This window comes from Sus scrofa, chromosome 7 (assembly GCF_054392235.1).
Source record: "Sus scrofa isolate SSC_HxYL_T2T_F1_AM1 chromosome 7, Sscrofa_HxYL_maternal_Yorkshire_Landrace_v2.0, whole genome shotgun sequence".
Lineage (NCBI taxonomy): Eukaryota > Metazoa > Chordata > Mammalia > Artiodactyla > Suidae > Sus > Sus scrofa.
The window spans coordinates 3,151,501-3,173,627 of NC_139389.1; the positions used below are offsets into that span (position 1 = coordinate 3,151,501).

Below are 22,127 nucleotides of genomic sequence, written 5' to 3' on the forward strand. Positions count from 1 at the left end.
CAGCCATCCTCAGCTCGCAGACCGGTTAGGTATCCACAGCTTTGAAACAATGGGCTTCTGACGATTTCCAGAAACAATCATTTGACCTCTTCCCCAAACTCCCAGAATACATCAATACAACAGCAGGGGCTGCTCCCCTGGCCTTCTGGGCGAGCACTGGAACGTTTTACTCCTGGGCGTCAGGAGATAAAACCACAACCTCCCAGATGACGTGGAGCGGGGCTGCACGGCAGCTCCTTTACTGTCGATACATCTATCTTCTAATTACCCAGGAAGATGTGTTTGTCTCTGGCCCTGATTACATTAAAAATACCAGCAGCATCCTTGCTTTAATGTGCATTACAGAAACACGACTCCCCAAGTGAATCTGAGCCATTAATAACATCTCTTTAACTACTGTCTAATGATTTTTGCAGACATGTAATAGAATATTTTATGGCTGTTTTCAACCATCTGTCCTTTCTTTCAATATGAATTTGCCAGAGATGTGATGAAACTTCTCGTGCTCGGTGCCATTACACTTTTTTTTTTTTTTTTTGGTCTTTTTGTCTCTTTCAGGGCCACACCTGTGGCATATGGTAGGTTCCCAGGCTAGGGGCTGAATTGGAGCTACAGCTGCTGGCCTACACCACAGCCACAGTGATGTGGGGTCTGAGCCTGGTCTGTGACCTACACCACAGCTCACGGCAACAACAGATGCTTAGCCCACTGAGTGAGGCCAGGGATCAGACCTAAGTCCTCATGGATGCTAGTCAGGTTTGTTAACCACTGAGCCACGACAGAAAGTCCACAGCACAGGTTTTTAATACGACACAGCAATCAGACGTACCAACACTGTCACATGCTCTCCATGGAAGGATGCTCCGGGCATCACTCAGGAACTGGAACCTCTGTCCCCAGATCCTCCCCAGACCTCGGGCCAGCCCAGGTCTCAAGCTGTGTGGCAGCACGTCCAGGTATGGACCCAAGACATGCGGGCTAGGGACTCAGGAGCGTGACCCAGTCCAGAACAAGAACCACCAGCCGCATCACAGACGCCGCGCTTCAGAGGGTTAACTGCGAGGTTTAAAACTGCGTTCCTTTCCTTCAGTAACTTGCCATGTCATATTTTAAGCCTTTTTTTTTTTTTTAAATTCTCTTTACTGAGTGCTTATTATGGGATAATCACCTTCTCTGGTCAGTTTTTCTGAGTGTAGGGCTCACATTTAAATATGTATGCAAAAGAGAAGTCCAGCTTTCGAGGCCCAGTGGTCAGCGTCCCAAGTGGCCTCCGGCAGGAAGTTGTCCTGGTGGTGGCCGGCAGACTCCTGGCAGGCGTGGCTGTCGTGGAGGGAGGAGGCCAGCGCTGTGACACTGGGAGCTGCAGACCGAGAACCTGCCCCGAGGTCCGAGGAGGAAGGCCTGGCGACCAGCTCCAGGGTCCTGGGCGGAGAGAAGCTGATCCAGGATGCACACTGGAAGCCCCCTGCCCCGCCAGTGCCCCGCTGTCAGACCCGATGTTCTCCAGAGCAGAGCCCTGGGGCACAGTCCTGATCTCTCCCCCTCCCGCCCTCCAGGCAGCGTGAAGGAGGAAGAATCTCCCACAAGCAGCTGCCCGTTTAGATGGCACAAACCACCTTTACTGGGAACAATGAAGGCTCTACAGCACAGTGAAAAAATCATTACAATGTTGCCCCCCCCCATGGTGCCACGGCACTAAGGATACCGTCACTTTTTGAGTCGGTCACTGCAGGTGAAAGGAGGCAGATACCTGCCCGCTGCTGGCTTCCCCCAGAGGGGGTCATGAGCAGAACCCGGGGACGCACCGCGCGGGAAGTTCCCACTAAGACCTAAGCCACACAGCGGAAGGGAAGGGCCTTCCGCCTGCTGCATCCTGCCTGGTGCCGCTGGGACGCTGCTTCTCAGCCAATGGTTAGTCAAGGAAGGCAGGAAGGAAAGGAAAGCTTTAGCTTGAGATTCCTTAGATCTTTTCTTGGTCCTTCTATTTTCCTACACTTTTGATTTTGTCTTTATAGTCAGAACTGGCAATTGTGAGGTCCCAAATACTAAACTGAAGTACCCATATTAATATATTTTTTTTTCCTGCCTTTATGGCAAATAGAGATCCATGCGAGATCCACCCACCTGCCTGTCCTCCCCAGCAGTCCAGGCTGCCCAGCTGAGGCTGACGCCACGGACCACAAGCTGCCCCAATGCTCACCACCAGAGTCCCTCACTCCGCATCTGTGAGTACCGTTGTCTGGTGCCTCTTCCGTAAATGCCATAAATGGGTGGAAAACTGGCAACAGAAAGAGAAAGCTGGAAAAGCGGAAAAGTGCTGATTCAGTAACCAAGGACCACGGAGGCCTCCCATTTCCCAGGGTGCATAAGGGAGCTGTGCTTTTGGGAGGCGTGACCATCACTGAAACGTTATTTTTGGCAGGAAAAAAAACAGATGGAGTTAGAAATTTTTCACTTTATATTTCTCTGCTAGTCAATATATTTTCTTATGGCTTTCCTTAAAATGGCAGTTGATATATTCTTTTTTCTTTTTTTCGCTTTTTAGGGCTGTACCCACGGCATATGGAAGTTCCCAGGCTAGGGGTCGAATCAGAGCTGCAACGGCAGGCCTACGCCACAGCCACAGCTTTGCTGCCGGCCTACACCACAGCCACAGCAATGCCAGATCGTCCACCCACTGGGGGAGGCCAGGGATCGAACCTGTGTCCTCATGGATACTAGTGCGTTTCCGCTGTGCCACAGCAGGAGCTCCTAATTGATATACTCTTAAGGAGTGCAGAAAAAAGTTTCCCAGTAAAGCGTGTCCCTGCTTGGAACCAAGTCCCCAGCAAGCCTGTGCCCTGCTCTCCAACGCGATTTCCTCCCAAGTACCAACTGCCCTGACGGAGGGCGACTCGGTGGCACACAAGCTCTCCGGGGGCAACACAAGGTCATCTGAGTGAGGGATGCCTGTTTCACCCGTCCCGAGACCCACACGCCCGTGTGGTCTCCCCACGCTGCTGCCATCCTCCTATTCTCACCCGAGGAGTGTTTTATTTAAGTCTTGTCTTCAGTCACCAAAGCCTCGGCTGTCAAACACGTCCTCATGGCACCAGGTTATTTAAATGACTGACCAAAATCCTAAACCTGACGAGAGCCACAAGACGCTCTAACTTCTCCGCTTTGATCGGCTTGCGGGGCGAACGAGCAGGTTATCACATGGTAGCAGCATCTGTTTCCTACTGCTGCAAACAAGCCGGGTCAAACGCATTCGGAGAGAGATGAGAAGTGATTATCAGGAAGTGAAGCGTTTCCAAACACACACGAGCCCTCACACCTTCCTGAAGGCGTCAGTGTGGGAGGTGACGGTGCATTCTGGGAAGGTGTCTTTGTTCAAAACTTTTCTGAAAGCCACTCCTCACTCGGGGCCCCGCCAGACCTACAGCTGCCACCGCTTTTCGCTGTGTTGAATCGTGAGGCTGTCTGTCTTTCCCTGAGACCATCGGGGCTGCAGCTGCCTGTGCGCCTCGCGCCCCTGAGGTCCAGCAGGACACATGGCAACAGCAGGTGCTCAGTGAATATGCTGCGACATTCTCCCGCACGGCGTCTGGGTTGGCAAAGCTCCGCCCTTTGAGGGAAGAGTTACCTTTGGAAACAGTTGAAAGTGATTTAGAATCAAGTGTGAGGAAGGAAACCAAGACGCGACTCGATGTTCTTATGCGCCTTGGGGACGAAAAAGGAAGGCAGTTCTGAAAACGGAGCTTATTAGAGTAAACAGGTCCCTTAAGGCGAATCATTTGAAGGGTAACTTCTCAGATGTAGAAATCCTTATATGGTTGTTAAAAATCATTATTCAGGATTCCTCCGCATAACTTCTTCAAAAAATAAAGCTTCTAAAAGTAAATCCTTGTTTTCTGCAGAAGAGTGTGGGAGTGAAAAGTACAAAAACCCTCTGACGATGGATGTTCCTGAAATGGACATTTAACCGTGGACGGCCTTGGCAGCCCGGCCCTCCGGGCATCGTGAGAGGGGCGGGAAACCACCTGACCTTTCCGGGTGGCTTCCTCCTCCGCGTCTCTGCCGTCGCCCGAGCCTCGGTCTGAGGCTCAGCGTGTGTTTAGGCAGAGCTGGGAGGACACAGCCTTGCTCTGTCCCAGGCCGGCGCCTTCGGGGGGCAGTAACAGCGCGTGCTGCTGAAGCCGGCGTCTTCCTAAGGCCTGCGGAGGGCAGGACAGCGGAGGAAGGGGCTGACGGGGCTGCGCCGAAAGACCTGGACCAACGGAGACAGGAGTGGGGCCGGCCGCCGGCTGGACGGCAAGGGGCCGGGGGAGCACCGTTGGGAATCGGCTGGAAGGGGCAGCTGGGGCCTGGGATGTGCCTGGCCTCCCTCTACGTCCAGCCTCCTTTACCAAGTGTGCTGGGTTTCATCTGTTTAAACGCCCACTTTAACCCCACTCCTGTCTTCAAAGCCGATCTCGCCAGAATTTTCCTAAACCTGATGTATCAGCCATACAGCCAAGTACACACAGCATTAGTGAGTCAAATTATCTCCGTATTGACTGAAATTAAATAATTCCCTTCTCTGATAGCTTCTAAAAGGGAAAATAAACGAAGGAATCCACTTTTAGCATTACCATCGATCACTGAAAAACCTACACAAATTTACTCCAACATTGTTTTCAGTCAAGTTCAAAGGAGTTGAAAGTCAGGAAAAAAGGTTTGTTTTTTTAAAAAGTTCGTGTACAGAAGAGATGTGACGTGGTTCCTGTGAAATGACAGGGACAGAAAAAAAATCAATACCAGGGTCCTCAAAGCAAGTAGCCTTGCACGTTCAGTATCAGTGGCTCTGTCAGGGGACTTCAGAGCCCCTCGGCCTGCAAGCCAGCCTCTGCCTCTCAACTGCCAGGGACGCTGCTTCAGTGCACGGCTGCTGTAGCAGGACACCTGGCTGGGTGGCTTCTAAACAACAGGCGTTTATTGCTCAAGTACTGGAGGCCGGAGGCCTGAGGTCAGGTGCCAGCAGAGTGGGCTTCAGCGAGGGCCCCCTTCCAGGCTGCACAATGCCCGCCCGTCTCTGTCCTTACCTGGCAGAGGGCAGGGAGAGGGAGCAAACTCTCTCGGGATGCTTTACAAGGGCACTAATCCCACTCACGAGGGCACCACCCTCATGAGTTCATCTAACCCCAGCTGCCTCCCTCCCAAAGACTCCACCTAATACCACCACACTGGGGCTAGCGTTGCCATACATGAATTTTTGGGGAGAGACACACATTCAGTCCATAGGGGACACAGAGTGGCATTTGAAACTACCATAAAGGCAGCCGGAACCCCCTCCAGTGTCTAATGGCAGCAGAGGGCTCAGGGCATGACTTGTGCTCAGCTGATCCTAGCCAGACTTTCTGCTGCATCACCTTCTCACTGCTGTGCTCCTCAGGGCCCTGCCTGCACTTCTGCATCCCACACACCTGAATCCTACACACCTGTACCTCTGCATCCATACACCCGCACTTCTACATCCGACACACCCGTGGCTCTGCATCCTACATCCCTGAGTCCTACACGTCTGCACCTCTGCATCCACACACCTGTACTTCTACATCTGACACACCTACATCTCTGCATCCTACACACCTGCACCTCTGCATCCATATACCCGTGTCACTGCATCCACACACCTGCACCTCTGCATCCATATACCCGTGTCACTGCATCCACACACCCGCACCTCTGCATCCTACACACCTGCACCTCTGCATCCTACACACCTGCAGTTCTGCATCCACACACCTGCACTTCTGCATCCTGCCTTACAGTCTTCTGATGAAGCCCACGTAACCCCCTTGGAGACACAGAGGCACCAGCACATCCTGTTGGGATGTGTGTTGTCCCTGTGTCCACATGGCTGGGTTCCTCTGAAAGCAGGGCTGTGAGGAATTCTCCCCCTTCCCACAGTGACACACACCCAGACATCCGAACGAGCCGTCACTGGGAACATAGGAGATGTGCTGGCAGCCATCTTAGGAAAGTCCTGGCTCGCTGAGCTAACCCTTCAGCCAACCGAAGATTCAGCTCAACTCTAGGCCTTTCATCCCCCTTCCCTTGGGGCGCCGAGGGCAACATCAACTAAACACGTGTTGCTGTGACGCAGGAACTCGGTCAAGGCTCTATCAGAGGGGACCCGGCGGGAGTGCAGGCCAGGCGGGGAAACAGGTGTTTTTGGTGACACCAAGGGGCCCTAGGTCGGCCAGCCCCTCGTGCCTACTTCAGAGCCCGCCCCCACCCCCACCCCGAAGGCGGCTTCCCACGCCGTGCGCTGCTTCTGCTGCTGCTGCGGCAAAGCTTCGAGGAGCCGCATGGGGCGGAGGTGACATCTCTGCAGCCTCCTGGTCGGCCTGACCTCAGGAGGAAGTGGGATGCTGCTCTGCCCTGGCCACACCGGCAAGAAAGGGGACCAAAGAGGACCAGAGGGACTGAAAGTTAGTAGTTTAAGTGAAGACTTCCTTTTCCACGTCTAGTTCTGAACAGAGGAAAGGACGGGGCTGCTGCTTCTGCCCCAGCCCTGCGTGGCCTGTGTGCGGGGCGTCAGGCCCTGGTCCTGGGGGAGGCTGGACGACGAGGACCTGCCACTTGGTGCCTTTCACGTGGAGAGAGTCACGGCTCTAAGGGACTTTTTACATGTGTTGCCTTTTCTGACCCAGAGAGAAACAGGAGAAGAAATGAAAAAAAGGGGTGGGGTTGGAAGAGCTTTCTCTATCCTCCCCGTTACAGAGGGAAAAAATAAGGGAGGTCCTTGCAAAGAAGGGAGTTCACTGGCAGCTCAAATTTGCTGTCTGGAAGCAGAGTAAAGCATGTATTTACAGCTGCAGACACACACACCTGCGTGCACAGTCGCATACTTAAAAAAATTACAGTTGGAGTTCCTGTTACAGCTCAGCAGTAGCAAATCTGACTGGTATCCATGAGGACTCGGGTTCGATCCCTGGCCTTGCTCTGTGGGTTAAGGATCTGGTGTTGCTGTGAGCTGTGGTGTAGGTTGCAGATGTGGCTCTGATCCTGAGTTGCTGTGGCTGTGATGTAGGCCAGCAACTGCAGTTCTGATTCAACCCCTAGTCTGGGAACGTCCATATCCTGGGTGTGGCTCTAAAAAAAAAAATTATAGCTGATTTACAATGTTGTGCCAATTTCTGCTATAGAGCAAAGTGACTCAGTCATACATATACATACATTTATTATTATGATTATTATTATTATTATTATTGTTATTTTCTATCATATCTATCCCAGGAGATTGGAGTTACACACGCTTATAAGATTAGAAAATGATATACATGTATTTTATTCTTAAAATTTTTTTTTTCTGAGAATTAAATGCACATTTGAAAAAAATAGGGAGCAAATCCCCCTCAATAACGCAAAGTCAGGGTCTAAACTGGTTTTTCCGGTATTGTGATAAAGCATGTGTAAAATTTACCATGTGCCTCACTTATTTAGAAGAATCATCACGTTTATGAAGCTGTGGTCTGTACATAAACGTGGAGCGGACAGCTCACCGGCGTCTGGCACGTTCACACTGCTGGGCAGACACCCCACCACCGTCTCCAGCACGCGGCCACCTCCCCACGGAGCCGCCGCGCCGTCAGAGCCATTCTCCGGGCAGCGCGGCTCCGCTCTCTGCGACTGCGCTCCGACGTCTCTGGACGTCGACGTGCACGTGAGCGGAATCCCGTGAGCGCTGTCCTCCGGGACCGGCTGCCTTCACTGCGATGACGTCCCCAGCGCTCATCCGCGTGACAGCACACGCGTCAGGACGCGCCTCCTCTCAAACGCTGAGTCCCCAGTTTGTGTGTCCATTTAACCGTCGATGGACACCTGTGCTGTGTCTACCTCTTGGCTGTCGTGAATAACGCCGCTGTGAACCTGGGTGTACGAATCACTCTCCAGGACTCTGCTTTCAGTTCCTTTGGGCATATGACCAGAAAGGGAAGAGCTGGATCGTAAAGCAATCCTAGGCTTACATTTCTGAAGACCAGCCGTACCTGCGGAATTAAACACCTGGCCCCTCTGTGCTGATAGTACACTTCGGCTACGGCTCTGCTCACCATTAATTTCTCACTGTGCTTAATCACAGCAGATGTGACTGTGCCAGAGGGGGTCTTATTCTGCCAGCCATACAGGCTCATCAGTGTCCTTTCCTACCAGCCACACACCACAGGGCCTTGGGTAGAAACAAGCTAAATCTCAACACAAACTGCCCAACGATGATTTGCTAAGTAGATGCGCTTAAAGGGTTGAGAAGGCCAGGGTCTTGCAGGAGGCAGTTACTGATGCATCTGATGAGCCTGCAGTCCTAGAGCCCCACAGAACCTCTAGCTCCTTCTGAGGTTCATGCCACTTGCTCACTCTGTGTCCTCTGTGGCGCCGGGTACAGATGTCCACACCGGCAGTCCCGACGTCTTCCCAAGCCCGTGGCTGCTGTGTGCCGAGGGCCTTCCTCTACTGCCTCTGGTTCTTGGCTCAGTTTTCCCGTCCACTCGCTCCTCGGCCGGCATTTGCAGGGTTTTCAGCATCTGTGCTGACGCCCTTCCCCACCCCCGGCTCAGGCACATCATCCTCAGATCTGACTCGCCGTCTCTTAGCATCCTCTCCACTTAGGAGCTCGCTGATGCCTCCAAGCCCCAGCTCTGCTCCAGGCACGATGCCCCTGCTTTTCTCCATCCGTTCTCCACCCCCCACCCCTGCCCTGCTTGCTCTTCCTCCTCCGTGCAGCCTCCCGTCCGTCCAGCTGCTCTCCTGCTCACAGCCCAGCTGCCCCTCCCACCTCAGGGCTGCCCTGCCCAGAAGGCAGCCTGGGGACCCGCCGCTGCCACGATGCCCTCATGGGCACCCTTGCCTCCTCTGACTTTTGCGGCTGCCGTCTCCTTGCCAGGCCCAGCCTGGGGAAGAGGGTACCAACCTCTCTCCCTTTCTGCCCCTGAGGGTCGTTTTCCGACTTGAGCTTTGTCATCTCTGTTGCACAATTCTCCTTGCAACAGAGATGCAACCGACTCTCAGCAACGCCCTCACACTCTCGCCATCTGCTACAACAAGGCCTCACATTTTCTCTTCTTAAGCAATGCATCTCAGTACTATAATCCAAACTGTATACGAGTTTTGCTCTTTCAAAAAATTTTTTTTGGTCTTTCTACCTTTTCCCAGGGCTGCTCCTACGGCACATGGAGTTCCCGGGCTAGGGGGTCTAGTCGGAGCTGTAGCCGCCGGTCTACACCAGAGCCATAGCAACGCGGGATCCAAGCCGCATCTGCGACCTACACCACAGCTCACGGCAACGCCAGATCCTCAACCCACTGAGCAAGGCCATGGATTGAACCTGCAACCCCAAGGTTCCCTGTCGGATTCGTCAACCCCTGCGCCACAACGGGAACTCCTCAGCTTTTTTTTAAGGGCCGCACTTGTGGCGTATGGAATTTCCCAGGCCAGAGCTCTAATTGGAGCTACAGCTGCCGGCCTACACCACAGCCGCAGCCACGCCAGACCCGAGCTGCAGCTGCACCCTACGCCGCAGCTCACGGCAACGCCGGATCCCTAACCCACGGAGCGGGGCCAGGGAGGCCAGTCGGGTCTGCTGCTGCGGAGACGCAAAGGGAACGCCCTAAATTTTGGGAAAGAATTGGGACCACGCACGACGAACGAATGCTCACGCCAAGAAAAACAAACGGTGCAAACGCAACGTTGATCCATGGCCTTCGCAACGTCTAGGTTTTTAGGGCCTCGAACGCAGACCAGGGCGAACGGCGAAGGCCAGACAGGAAAGGGCCCCGGCGAGCGAGCGGCAGCGCCGCCTCCCGCGCGGCCCCGGGGCCCCGGCGGCGACTCCTCGGGGAGACGGGCTGCTCCCCTCGCGGCCTCCGCCTCCTCGTCAGCAGACGTCCTCAGCTCCTCGCCGGCCCCTGAGCCCCCCAGCCCAGCCGCCGCCCTCCTGGGCCCCTGCCGCCCTCCCGCGCTGGCGCGGGGCAGCCCGGCGAGCCGAGCACTGGCGCGGGGACCACCGCCCGAGGCTCTTCCCAGGGCTCCTCCCGCCTCTCCCGCTGCTGCGCGCTCCTCCGTCCCCGCTGGCGCCGGGGCTCCGGGCTCCGGCCTCCCCCCGCTGCCGACACACCCGGAGGGCGCCCTTCCTTCGCGGGGTCCTCCTGGGTCCCCGCCGCCACCAGCACTACCCCCCCACACCAGCATTCACACACACACACACACACACACCAGCACCCCCCACAGTCACACCACCATTCACACTCACACACACACCAGCACCCCCCAGTCACACCACCATTCACACTCACACACACTCACACCAGCCCCCCCCAGTTCCACCAGCATTCATACACACACACACACACACACACAGAGCAGCATCCCCCAGTCACACCACCATTCACACACACTCACACCAGCACCCCCAGAGTCACACCACCATTCACTCACACACACCAGCACCCCCACAGTCACACCACTATTCACACACACACACACCACCATTCTCACACACACACACCAGCATTCCCCCCAGTCACACCACCATTCACTCACACACACTCACACCAGCACCCCCCCAGTTCCACCAGCATTCACACACACACACACCAGCATCCCCCAGTCACACCAGCATTCACACACACTCACACCAGCACCCCAGTCACACCAGCATTCACTCACACACACACACCAGCATTCACACACACACACCAGCACCCCCCACAGTCACACCATCATTCACACACACTCACACCACCATTCTCACACACTCACACCAGCACCCCCCCCAGTTCCACCTGCATTCACACACACACCCCAGCATTCCCCCCACGATCACACCAGCATTCACACTCACACCAGCACCCCCCAGTCCCCCCAGCATTCACACACACACTCACACCAGCATTCACACACACACACTCACACCAGCATTCCCCCATCACACCAGCATTCACACACACACACTCACACCAGCATTCCCAGTCACACCAGCATTCACACTCACACCAGCACCCCCCAGTCCCCCCAGCATTCACACACACACTCACACCAGCATTCACACACACACACTCACACCAGCATTCCCCCATCACACCAGCATTCACACACACACACTCACACCAGCATTCCCAGTCACACCAGCATTCACACTCACACACACCAGCATCCTCCCCACAGTCCCACCAGAATTTACACACACACACACAGTCCCACCAACATTCCCCCGCCAGAGTCACACCAGCACGCACCCCTCCAGTCCCACCAACATTCCCCCACCAGAGTCACACCAACATGCACACACACACACGGATGTACCAGGGGAACTACATCCACAGCAAGGCAGCCTGGCTTGATGACGCGTGCCCTGACTGGGCCTCAGGTCCTGTAACCTCAGGCATTCTTTTTATTATTAACACTGAGGCAGGTATTAATTGACATTTCTGAAACCGCAGAAATACTGAAGATTTGAATTAAACCCAAAGCAGTGATATTTCAGAATGGGTTTAAGTGTAAATACAGTAATTGGTTTTGTAACGACAATTTTTGTGTTGCTTTAGCTACTTTTTAAGGTGCTTGGCGAGTTTAAAAGTAGCTATATGAGATTAGTAGCAGGTTTTAAAATTGGTTCAGGAAATGTAATTTAGCTTTTAGTCAATGCTTAAATGTTTTAGCAAGAATCCATTTTCAAGTTTCAGTTATTGGATGTGTAAGATTAATAAAGTGATCATTAAACTGAGAGCAAACTCACCCACGGCCAAGCCCAGGCTCCTCCACCGACTCCCTGGGTTAGTATTCTGCCTCAGCGGGACTGCTCTTCCTTTGTTTCTGCATTCCCTCGCTCCCCTATCTAGTGACAGCTTGAATTTGCCCTTTGGAACTTGGGGAGGGTCTAGGAGGCTGAAGCCTTTTTCTTACAAGCCAGAAATGGGAGACACAGGAAGGCTTGGGACCAGGGAGGCTTGGAAGCAGGGATCCCCTAGCCCCGCTTACTTTCACATCAGAAGTGCCATGAATGTATTCACTGTAGGCTCTACACACAGCCATTGGTCCTTTACAAAGCAATTCCACCTGTCCAGACCCAGTGGCAGGGCCAGGACTCTGCAAGTTCAAGGTAGAGCTCTAGCCTCCGCACCATAGCCGGCTTACTGAATCCAGCGGTCGTGTTACTGAAAGTCCGGTTTGGCTGCCTGCTGCTTGAAAGCCAAAGGTTGAGAGACAGGGGTTGTTTGGAAAGGGAAGTTTGCCAGGAACCTGGGGAGAAGGCAGACACGAGGCCAAGAACAAACTCTGAAGATTCCGCTTAACCATGCAAGTTTTAAAAGGGAGTTCATCATAGTTAATCATGGGGGGGGGGTCAGAGTCTTCACATCTTCCTCTGGGTGCTGATTCCTTCTGACTGGCTGACAGTGAGGAGGCAGGTCGGTGCTCAGTCTGAAGGTACCACCCTCCTCCTGGGCGAGGGGGCCTTAGTTCCTGCAAAAATGGGTTAGGTCCGGAGGAAAAAGATGCTGCTTTATCGCCGCACTGGTGTTTCGGGACGGAGCCAAACCTTTATCAGGAGCGTCGAGGCGCGCGTACTTAGAGACGTGACCCATTTAAGAACCGGTTTAGGTTCTTCTTTCAACGGCGTGCACAGTGACCGGTGCAGCACCGACGGTAGTAGCCTCATGGCATTTTGCTTGACATGGATGGACCTTCTATATTCTTTAGTTTTAATGCATCCATTTTCAAGGAGGCCCTAATCAGAGAGTGGGGACTATTTTATGTGACACAGAGATTTTTATTGTAAAACGATTTAGTCTGCATATACATTTTACTTTTATAACCTAGCATTTGCCACACACAGTTGTAGAAACTACAACGAAAACGTAAACCTTAGATTTGAAGGGCGGGTGCCGGGGACACACGTCATTCCCCGGCCTGGGCTCCGTGTGGACAAGGACGACCCACAGCCAGTGCGCACCTGCTTCCTCATAAGGCAGATGGAGGGAAGCAGGATTTGCTGGCCGAGACAAAAATGTCTGCTTATTTAATGAATGGCACAGGGACGAGGGTGCATAATCTGGAAAAAGTTCATTCTTCCACCAAAATAAACTAAGTGCACTGGGAATTAAAAATAAAAAAGTACCTATAAAACACTAGGAGAAAATACAAGAGAATCCTTGTAATCTTGGATTGGGAATTTAGCATGACGCAAAATGCAAAAACAGAATGTAATTATTTACAAATTAAAACCTTCTGTATAGAAAAGGGGGTAAACAGGACCAAAAAATAAGGGGCAAATGGGGAAAACATGTTTGCGACAGACAGGGCAAAACCCAAAGCAGTGGTTAAGAGAGAAGAGCAGGACATGGCTAGCACACAGAAAACACCTCCACTTGATCTGTAGCTAAAGAGACACCATCTTTCACAAATGGAATTGGAATTGATGCAGATGCAAACATTCCCTCTGCTCCAGGCTGAGGGCGCGGCCGGGGTGCTGGCACCGGGAGCTCCGGCAGTGAGGGGAGTGCGTCTACGCTTTCAACACTTCGCCCTCTGACTCGGCTCCATGCCTCTACCCTCAACAAAGACTTCTCAGGGGCCCGGGTGTCCACCCCGCCCTGCTCATCACGGCCAAAGGCTGAGCGCAACGTCAAGGTCCGCCCTTAAGGGACCAGCTAGTTAAGTGCCAGCCTATCCGTACTGTGGAGCACTGTTTAGTTGTTCAAAAAGAGAACGGGTTCTGCCACGTGATACTGTGCTTGGGGGAAGGAAGAGGCCGTGGGGGCACGGATCAGGGAACGTCCCCTGTGCTCAGCCAAGGAGGGCAGCACCCACGTCCACAGGCACCCGCCTGAGTGCACGGGGGCGGCGTAAGAATGTGAACTGGGACGGTGAGGTTTAGGGGCAGGGGAGGAGGTCGAGGAGGGGGCACCCTTCTTTTTGCCTTTTTTTTTTTTTAAACTTGAGAATGTATTATTTTGATTAAAAAATAACATGTATATCAAGGTACATCAGAAACCCCCTCGAGTTACGTAACTTGTAAACCACAAGGGATCTCGGCTGTGCTCTCCGATCGGCCTCATTGTAACGCGGGATACGGGGTGCTTAAGAGTGAGGCTGGCCGTCTGAGGGTGCCCCTGCCCCCTCCTCATGGGGGCGGCTGCTCTGAACCTCGTTCCCTCGTGGGACAGCCCTGGCTGGAAGATGAGAGGAGACGGCCCGTGCAAGCCGTTGGGCACAGAGCTTGCTTGGCAAGGGCTCAATAAACGTGAGTTATTATTCTCACTAGAACTCTCGCTTCCCCGTGCCCCATCACATGTCACTATCACTCGAGTCTCACCTGCTGATTACACAACATCATTATGCTACCTCAATCTCAACAGCCCCATTTTTACTGAGTTTCAGAGAAAGGAAGCAGTGAGCCTCAGAGCGCAGGCGAGGACCTGAAAGCAGACCTTCTGACCTGAGCGGTCTGTCCTCCATCCCAGCTGTGTGAGGACCAAGCAGCCCCTGTGTCCGGACAGGACGTTCCCGTGGCCTTGAGACCCTCAGCATCCAGGGCCGCGAAGCTCTACGCTGCTCCGTGTGGCACCTGGACAGAGCAAACCGAAGTGCCACTTACAACTCAGTCCTGCTGCTGAGCACCACTTTCCTGGAAAGGACTTTAAATTTGTCCACCATGGTTAGTGGTGACAGTACAAGGAGCTCAAGAAGCACAAGAAAGAAAACCCCACCAAGGAGGCTCCATCACCTGCTAAGACGTCAATACAGGTTTCACTTAATCCACGGCTCTAATCACTGCTGTCCCCAAACGGAGGCGTTTCCATTAGAGCGCCACCGTGCTCAATCATTCTCTACACAACAGAAGGTGATCTGTCGCAAGCATGCTCCGCCTGGGCTGGGGGGGGACAGATGCAGAGTGGACAGAGGCAGAGTTCTCACGGTTTCCCCGGGTCCTCAGTGAGTCAGCGGCGGGCCAGGGCAGACGTCAGCGTCCTGCTTTCCAGGGTGCCCCAAACTCCATACAGATGAGTCACGGTCTTCCTCGCTTTAATCTCTTCACAGGATTTCCCTGGAACTGGTTCCGAGTTTATTTTGGAATTACGAAGAATTATACTAAGCACACAGAATAAGTAATACTGGAGTGGTAATAAGTTCCTTAATAGACTCAAAGTAATTGAATTCCTTGAGGGTTTTATTTTTTAATTTTTTAACAGTTTGGCTCAAACTAAGAATGCTCAGCATTTTAAAATAACTGTGATTTTAACTGCATTCCTTGTATACAGATGTATTTTAGCACAATGTAACTCTGCTTAAAAAAAGTTCATTTAGGAGTTCCCATCGTGGCGCAGAGGTTAACGAATCCGAGTAGGAACCATGAGGTTGCGGGTTCGGTCCCTGCCCTTGCTCAGTGGGTTAACGATCCGACGTTGCCGTGAGCTGTGGTGTAGGTTGCAGACGCGGCTCGGAACCCACGTTGCTGTGGCTCTGGCGTAGGCCGGTGGCTACAGCTCCGATTCGACTCCTAGCCTGGGAACCTCCATATGCTGCGGGAGCGGCCCAAAGAAATAGCAAAAAGACAAAAAAAAAAAAAAAAAAGTTCATTTAGAAGAAAATCCATCTGGTAACCATGGCAGTGCCATCTCTGCTCTGAACAATCTTAGCGAACAAGCACTTGAATGTGATGGGTCTGATAGTCTCTGACACTACAATTTAGAGTAAATGTTGTTTATTTAATTAAAATCACCCCGCTGCCCAAATGTACACAGGCCAACGTGCATGCGCACGCATGTACACACAGTATAACTAGACCACCTCTCATGTGGCTGAAAACATCTAGTTCCAGAAAACATCATTTTAGACCCATCGGTTTCCTGACATTTTGGAAACATTTTGGGTCAGACTCGTTCCTGGGACATAACGCAGTAAAAAAAAGCTTCCCCAAAATGAGTGCTTGGAGGAAATGAAGCGGACAGTAAAAGCTAAAATTCTTGGGCCTTAGTGGTGGGGCAGAAGGACAGCTGCTGACTTACGTGACCTCAAAATCCCAACCTTTTCCTCTTTAGTAAAGGAGCCTAAGAATTTACTGGCAATTATTATGCTCCATCCTAGCTGAAAGGAAGATTAAAACAAACAAACAAACAAACAAACAAAACCACCCTGGGTTGCAGCTCCCAGCGTGGGGATGCTCCTGGGTTAGAATCCCAAGAGGGAAACAGGGCCCCTAGCATGGTGTCCTCTAAGATCTTAGAGGGAAAGACACAGCAGAGCCGGGGCCTGCTCAGCCAAGGGCTCGAAAATCAGCTTTCCTAGTTAAATAAGTTAAACTACACAAACTGAATCCATCTCTGATCAGGGAAAATTCAAAACCCAAATGCAATTCTAAAAAGTGCCTCAGCCCTACAGCTACTCACGTTTTAGTTATGGGGAACAAACACGTGAATTATCAGTTATGCGAGGCGAAGGGTTCACGGGTACGGAGGGTTACAAGAGAAGCTACAGGAACTGAGCATGAATATAAAACATTCCAACTCTGTTCTTGAGACATGAAAAGCCAACATGCAATCATAAATATTTTTATCAACAGACCATGGAAAAGCTCCCAATAGTCTCTCAACTATCCTGAGAATTAACGCTGTGTCTGAAACTGCAGAGGGTGTGACCGGAGTAGGCCTGAGGGAGCTGCTCGGAGACTGCGGTCTTGGGGAGCGATCAGCTTTCCATCGTGCACACAGAGGTTCTGCACTTGAGCCTGCGGCTTCATGAGACCCAGACACCTTAAGTACAACTGCCTTTATGTGTACGTGGACACACTTCTGGGGGAAGGGTCACATCAGCAAAAAGTCACTAGGTTTAAAATTTGCCTCATATACCTTAAAACGTACATATTCTTTGACCCACTAATTTAAAAAGATTTTTAGGGAGTTCCTATTGTGGTTCAGTGGTAAGGAACCCGACTAGTATCCCTGAGGACGCGGGTTTGATCCCTGGCCTTGCTCAGTGGGTTAAGGATCTGGCGTTGCCGTGGGCTGTGGTGTAGGTTGGCAGCAGCAGCGGCAGTGCTGATTTGACTCCCAAACTGAGAACTTCCATATGCCGCAGGTAAGGCACTAAAAAGCAAAAATAAAATAAAATAGTAATTTTCTTTCTTTTTATGGCTGAACCTGTAGCATATGGAAGTTCCCAGGCCAGGGGTTGATGGCAACACTTGATCTGAGCTGCATCTGCAAGCTACACCACAGCCAAGCAGCACTGGATCCTTACCCACTGAGTGAGGCCAGGAATCGAATCTGAATCCTCACAGACACTATGTCGAGTTCTTAACACACTGAAACATAATGGGAACTCCTTATTTTTAATTTTAATTTTTTTGGGCTATACCCATGGCATGCAGAAGTTCCCAGGTCAGGGATCTAACCCAAGCCACAGCAGTGACAATGCTAAGACCTTAACTGCTAGGCCACCAGGGAACTCCCTGACCCAGTAATTTTAATTTTAGGAGTTTGTCTTAAGAAAACAGGAATGTACATAAAGATACTTATGGCAGGAGTTCCCGCCATGGTGCAGTGGTTAATGAAACTGGCTAGGAACCATGAGGTTGTGGGTTCAATCTCTGGCCTCGCTTAGTCGGTTAAGAATCCAGTGTTGCCATGAGCTGTGGTGTAGGTCGAAGATGCTGCTCGTATCCTGAGTTGCTGTGGCTCTGGCGTAGGCCGGTGGCTACAGCTCGGAATGGATCTCTAGCCTGGGAACCTCCATATGCCATGAAAATGAAATACTGGAAGCCATAAAAAAGCCAGGAGGCAAAAGAGTACTGAGTCGCATGAGAAATGCTCACCATACCTTAGGGGAGAAGAGGCTCTAGACGCAGCGGCAGGTGTGGTCCCCAAAGGTGCTCTCAAGGTGAGCCTACGTCCCCATTTGCCTACATCAGTGGTCAGGTGGGCTGAGCGGCCGTCGACAATCTGAAGTCCTGATACCACACGGACCCCAGGCCGCTTGTGGAAACCACGTGACACTCTGGGTGGGATTCAGCTCTAAGAAAAAGCCCTGAGTGGGTGAGTAGTAAGGATTCTCATTGAGTCTTGGACTCGGCTCAGGAGTTTGTTAACCTGGGAGAACTAAGACAGGTGAGTGAGAAAAGTCCCTGACTGTAATTTAGGCTTACTGTCATTAAAAAGGGCCCCGAGTGACACACAGAAGCCAGTGAGGTTATAAGAGAGTTAGAAAAATCACCACTTTGCAACCACTGAGTAAATAATTGATTCAGGTGGGTGCATTAATGGGTTTCAAACCACTGGGCGAAAGGCTGTTGGGGAACAGGTTCTTTATTAACCACAGAGAGAAATGAGATGTTTGCAGTGGAAATATCCCGCCTCCACTCTAACAAAGGGACAAACAAGCAAGAACCAATAATGGGACCCCTGACATCGAGGACTCCTGAGGCGACGCAAGGGGAGAACGCCCTTGACCTACACGGGCTCCTGCCAAAGGGCTTATGACTCTGAGTGTAAGAAGAGACGCCCACCCTGACAGATTCAGACTGGCAAACAGTCCAGACTAAGCATGTCAATATTGAGAAAGTTAAAAAACAAAAGCAAGGCAGAGGAACTCTTGCACACAAGGGACACTTAGACGACATGACTAGGAAGAGCACGTTGGGCACTCGCACGGCCTCTGCACCAGAGAGAGCCCGAGAGGGAGGCCCGAGGGAGGCGTGCGAACGCCCTGCCTGCTGGGCAGCAGGCACGGACCCTGGACTCTGGGTGTGAAAATGGTGCTGCGAGAAGGCAGAGGCCAGTCCTTCTTCTACGAAGACATCCACTGCCATCTGCAGAGGCGGCGTTACGCCTGCAACCGAGGGCCAACAATGGGGAAACTAAGTAAAAGGTAAAATATTCCTTCCTTTACAGAAGCTGCTTAAGTTCAAGTACAAGATAAGACTTTTTTTTAAAGGAGAAAAACACCCAGAAGAGGAACGACACGCTACTTGCAGAGGAAACACGCGGCATTCTAGTGTCTCGAACACTGTCTGGTACAGAACGATCTGCCGAACTTGCGGGTAAGTGCTGCACGATGTTTTGGAGAAGCCTCTGCCTCACTCCCAGACTGGCTTTCCACCCAGACAACAGCGAGCTGGCGAAATAAAAGCTAGCACTTCTCAGATCAGCTCCCTGAACCCGCACAACCGCAGACACAGGTACTGCCATCAGCACACTGGGACCGGCAGCGGCAGGTGACGTCCCCGGGACAGCACCGCCTCTCCCCAGGTCAGAGCCCTGGCCTTGGCCGCTACTGGATGCTCGGACTGGCCACTGGAGCCTCCACAATCATCTCTTTCCCGAGCCAGACCTTCTGGACCCCTCTGCTTAACAGATAATGTGGGTGTGGTCCTTCGACACCTGCGTCGCCCGCTCTTGGGCAGCTGTGTCTGTCCCTGGAAGGCCAAGGGTCCAGCCGTGGACTCGGACAGCTCTGCTCCGGGGGAGACCCAGCCTGGCAAAGCACCGTTTGACCCGCACAAGCTTCCTCTTGTGGAAAACGAGTTGATAAGAGTCCCTTCTTGGTAGGAATGTTTGCGATCCTTCGGTCCAAATTCCTCTCCTCGGGCAGAGCGCGGCGTCCCAGGGGAGTCAGGTGAGCGTGCATTTTGCTGGGACGAGGGGCTTTTCGGGGCTGCGATGTACCGGCCGGGGAGAGAGCCTCCTTCCACTCTCACGGGCACGAGCTGGCTCTTTAGCCCGACTTCCGATGGGGACACTGACTCAAGTCTATCTGCTGCTGCCTTCCTTCCTCATAGGGGAAAAAATCCCCATGGAAACAATTTACGGCACATCAAAACGCTGACAGGAACCCCAGCCCTAATGTCTGAAGATGCTGTGCACATGATTTATCACAGAAGCGCCACTGTTATAACTTGGCAATTAGGAAATATTGATAAATGCAAACACATTATTGATGTCAATTAAAGAAGCACGAGATTGATGAGCCTCCCACAGAGCCCCGACGCGAGCAGGGAGGGGAACGCTCGTCAATACACATCGAACCACCGCAAGCAGCGGGGGAAATCAGGCTGCCGGGACCCCAAGGGGGCATCCACGGGACAGCCGGACTATTTAAACAGATGAGCAGCTGGCCAGGAATGTCTTGCACGACCTCGGTAAATCCTACAGAAAAAGGCTGCTCAGCAACGATTCAAGGCAAAGTGCTGCAGAGGTCAGAGGATAGACCCACTGGCTGGGCCGAAGGTGGGCCTGACGGCAGGGGAGGTGCCAAGGCCAAGGTGGAACCTAGGGAGAGGGGCAGTTTTTAGGGTCGTATTTTAGAATATCTTAACATTCCCAGGTATCCTGCTTTGTAAGACCTGAAAAGAGTCTTGGATTTATTTTCGTTCTTGTTTTTTAAAAATCTTTTTAAGGCTACACCCGCGGCATATGGAGGTTCTCAGGCTAGAGGTCGAATCGGAGCTGCAACTGCAGCCACAGCAACGTGGGATCTGAGCCGAGTCTGCGACCTACACCACAGCTCACGGAGATGCTGGCTCCTTAACCCACTGCGTGAGGCCAGGGATCGAACCCGCATCCTCAGGGATACTGGTCGGGTCTGCTGCTGCTGAGCCACAGCGGGAACTCCTTGGGTTTATTTCCAGTGGATGACATAACCAAGGCAGTGGTCTCTGTGCAGGGAAGAGGGCACCCGAGCCTGAGCTCTGAGAGGAGGCGCAGGTCATGTGCGAAGGAAAACGAGCTTCAGAGGAAGAGGGTTTTGGTTGCGGTGGGCTTCGAGTGCGAACATCTATCTCCTAGACAGAGGCCGACGGTCTGCAGGAAAAGCGGACCCCAGAGAGTCCCAGGAGGACGCCCCCCGAGTCCTAGGAGGACAGTGAATTCCTCCTGAGGGCAGGACGGAAAAAGGCTGACTGAGCAAGACGAGGTCTCTGTTTCCGAGACAGCAGCTGCATTTCTGAAGGAAAAAAGAGGTTAAAAAATAAAGAATCGGAGTTCCCGTCGCGGCTCAGTGGTTAACAAATCCGACTAGGAACCATGAGGGTGCGAGTTCGATCCCTGGCCTTGCTCAGTGGGTTAAGGATCCGGCGTTGCCGTGAGCTGTGGTGTAGGTCGCAGACGCGGCTCAGATCCTGTGTTGCTGTGGCTCTGGCGTAGGCCAGTGGCTACAGTTCCGATTCGACCCCTAGCCTGGGAACCTCCATATGCTGTGGGAGGAGCCCAAGAAATGGCACACGAGCGCACACACACACACACACACACACACACACACACACACACAAGAACCATTACCAGCCGTGTGAAAGCTCTCTGGGAGGCCCCAGGAAAAAGCGCAGCACCTTGTCCACCTGGGAGGCCACTGGCAACACTGCAGAGCCTCTGACCCAACCCCTGCTCCCTCCCAACCCCCTCGAGTCACACCATCAAACCAGACTCGTCTCTAAAAGCACCAAAAGTCAGCAAGGGCTCAAACTGGCCCTCAGTCCACGAAGAACTACAGTTTAGACAGAGAGCGCTGGCCTGAGGTTCATGTGGACAAAACTAATAAACAAAAGTTAAAAGAACCTCAACCCTCCTTAGACTGGTCCAAAAGCAACTAGGTTGAAGTCAGCCTTCCAGCTGACGTCTGGTTGTTCTTATGCACAATGGCATACCCTGCGCCACTTCCCGCCCCTGGGATAGCAAAGCAGCAGATCACGACACGCGTGTGCAAAACGTGACAGAAGTAGAAGATTCACACGCTGCTGGTGGAGATAAGAAAAGGGGCAGCCCCTTTGGGGGACAGTATCTCAGAGGGGCCGGGTACTTCCCCTCTGAGATACTGTCCCGGGAGGAAGGGAACTTACGTCCACACAAAAACTTACATATAAACGTTCTAGCAGCATCATTCATAATAGCAAAAAACTGGAAATAATCCAAGGTTCGTCTGATGACTGGATAAGTACAAAAGGATACCGCCGCACACAGACTACGTGGCGTTAAGAAGAACGCGGTGTCAAGGTATACGCCACAGCATGAGAGACCTTGCCAGCACTTGGCTAAGTGAGCGAAGGCAGTCACAGGCGTAAATTCCATTTATAAGAAATGTCCAGAATTGGTAAATCCTCAGAAACGAAAAGCAGACTGGTG

The 22,127-nt window shown here is 52.4% G+C and overlaps 1 protein-coding gene across 5 annotated transcripts in view; it reads right to left on the reverse strand.

The window, feature by feature from the left end:
* Positions 1 to 22,127, reverse strand: part of LYRM4 (LYR motif containing 4) — a 162,634-nt gene that overhangs the window by 88,497 nt on the left and 52,010 nt on the right. Inside the window, exon 3 of one of the 5 annotated variants that reach the window (XR_014809491.1) lies at positions 13,938 to 15,497. The exons of the other annotated variants lie outside the window; for them this stretch is intronic. The gene's annotated coding sequence lies outside the window, so the exon portion shown is untranslated. Of the gene's footprint in view, positions 1 to 13,937; positions 15,498 to 22,127 lie in introns of those variants that run through there. 5 annotated transcript variants of the gene reach the window in all.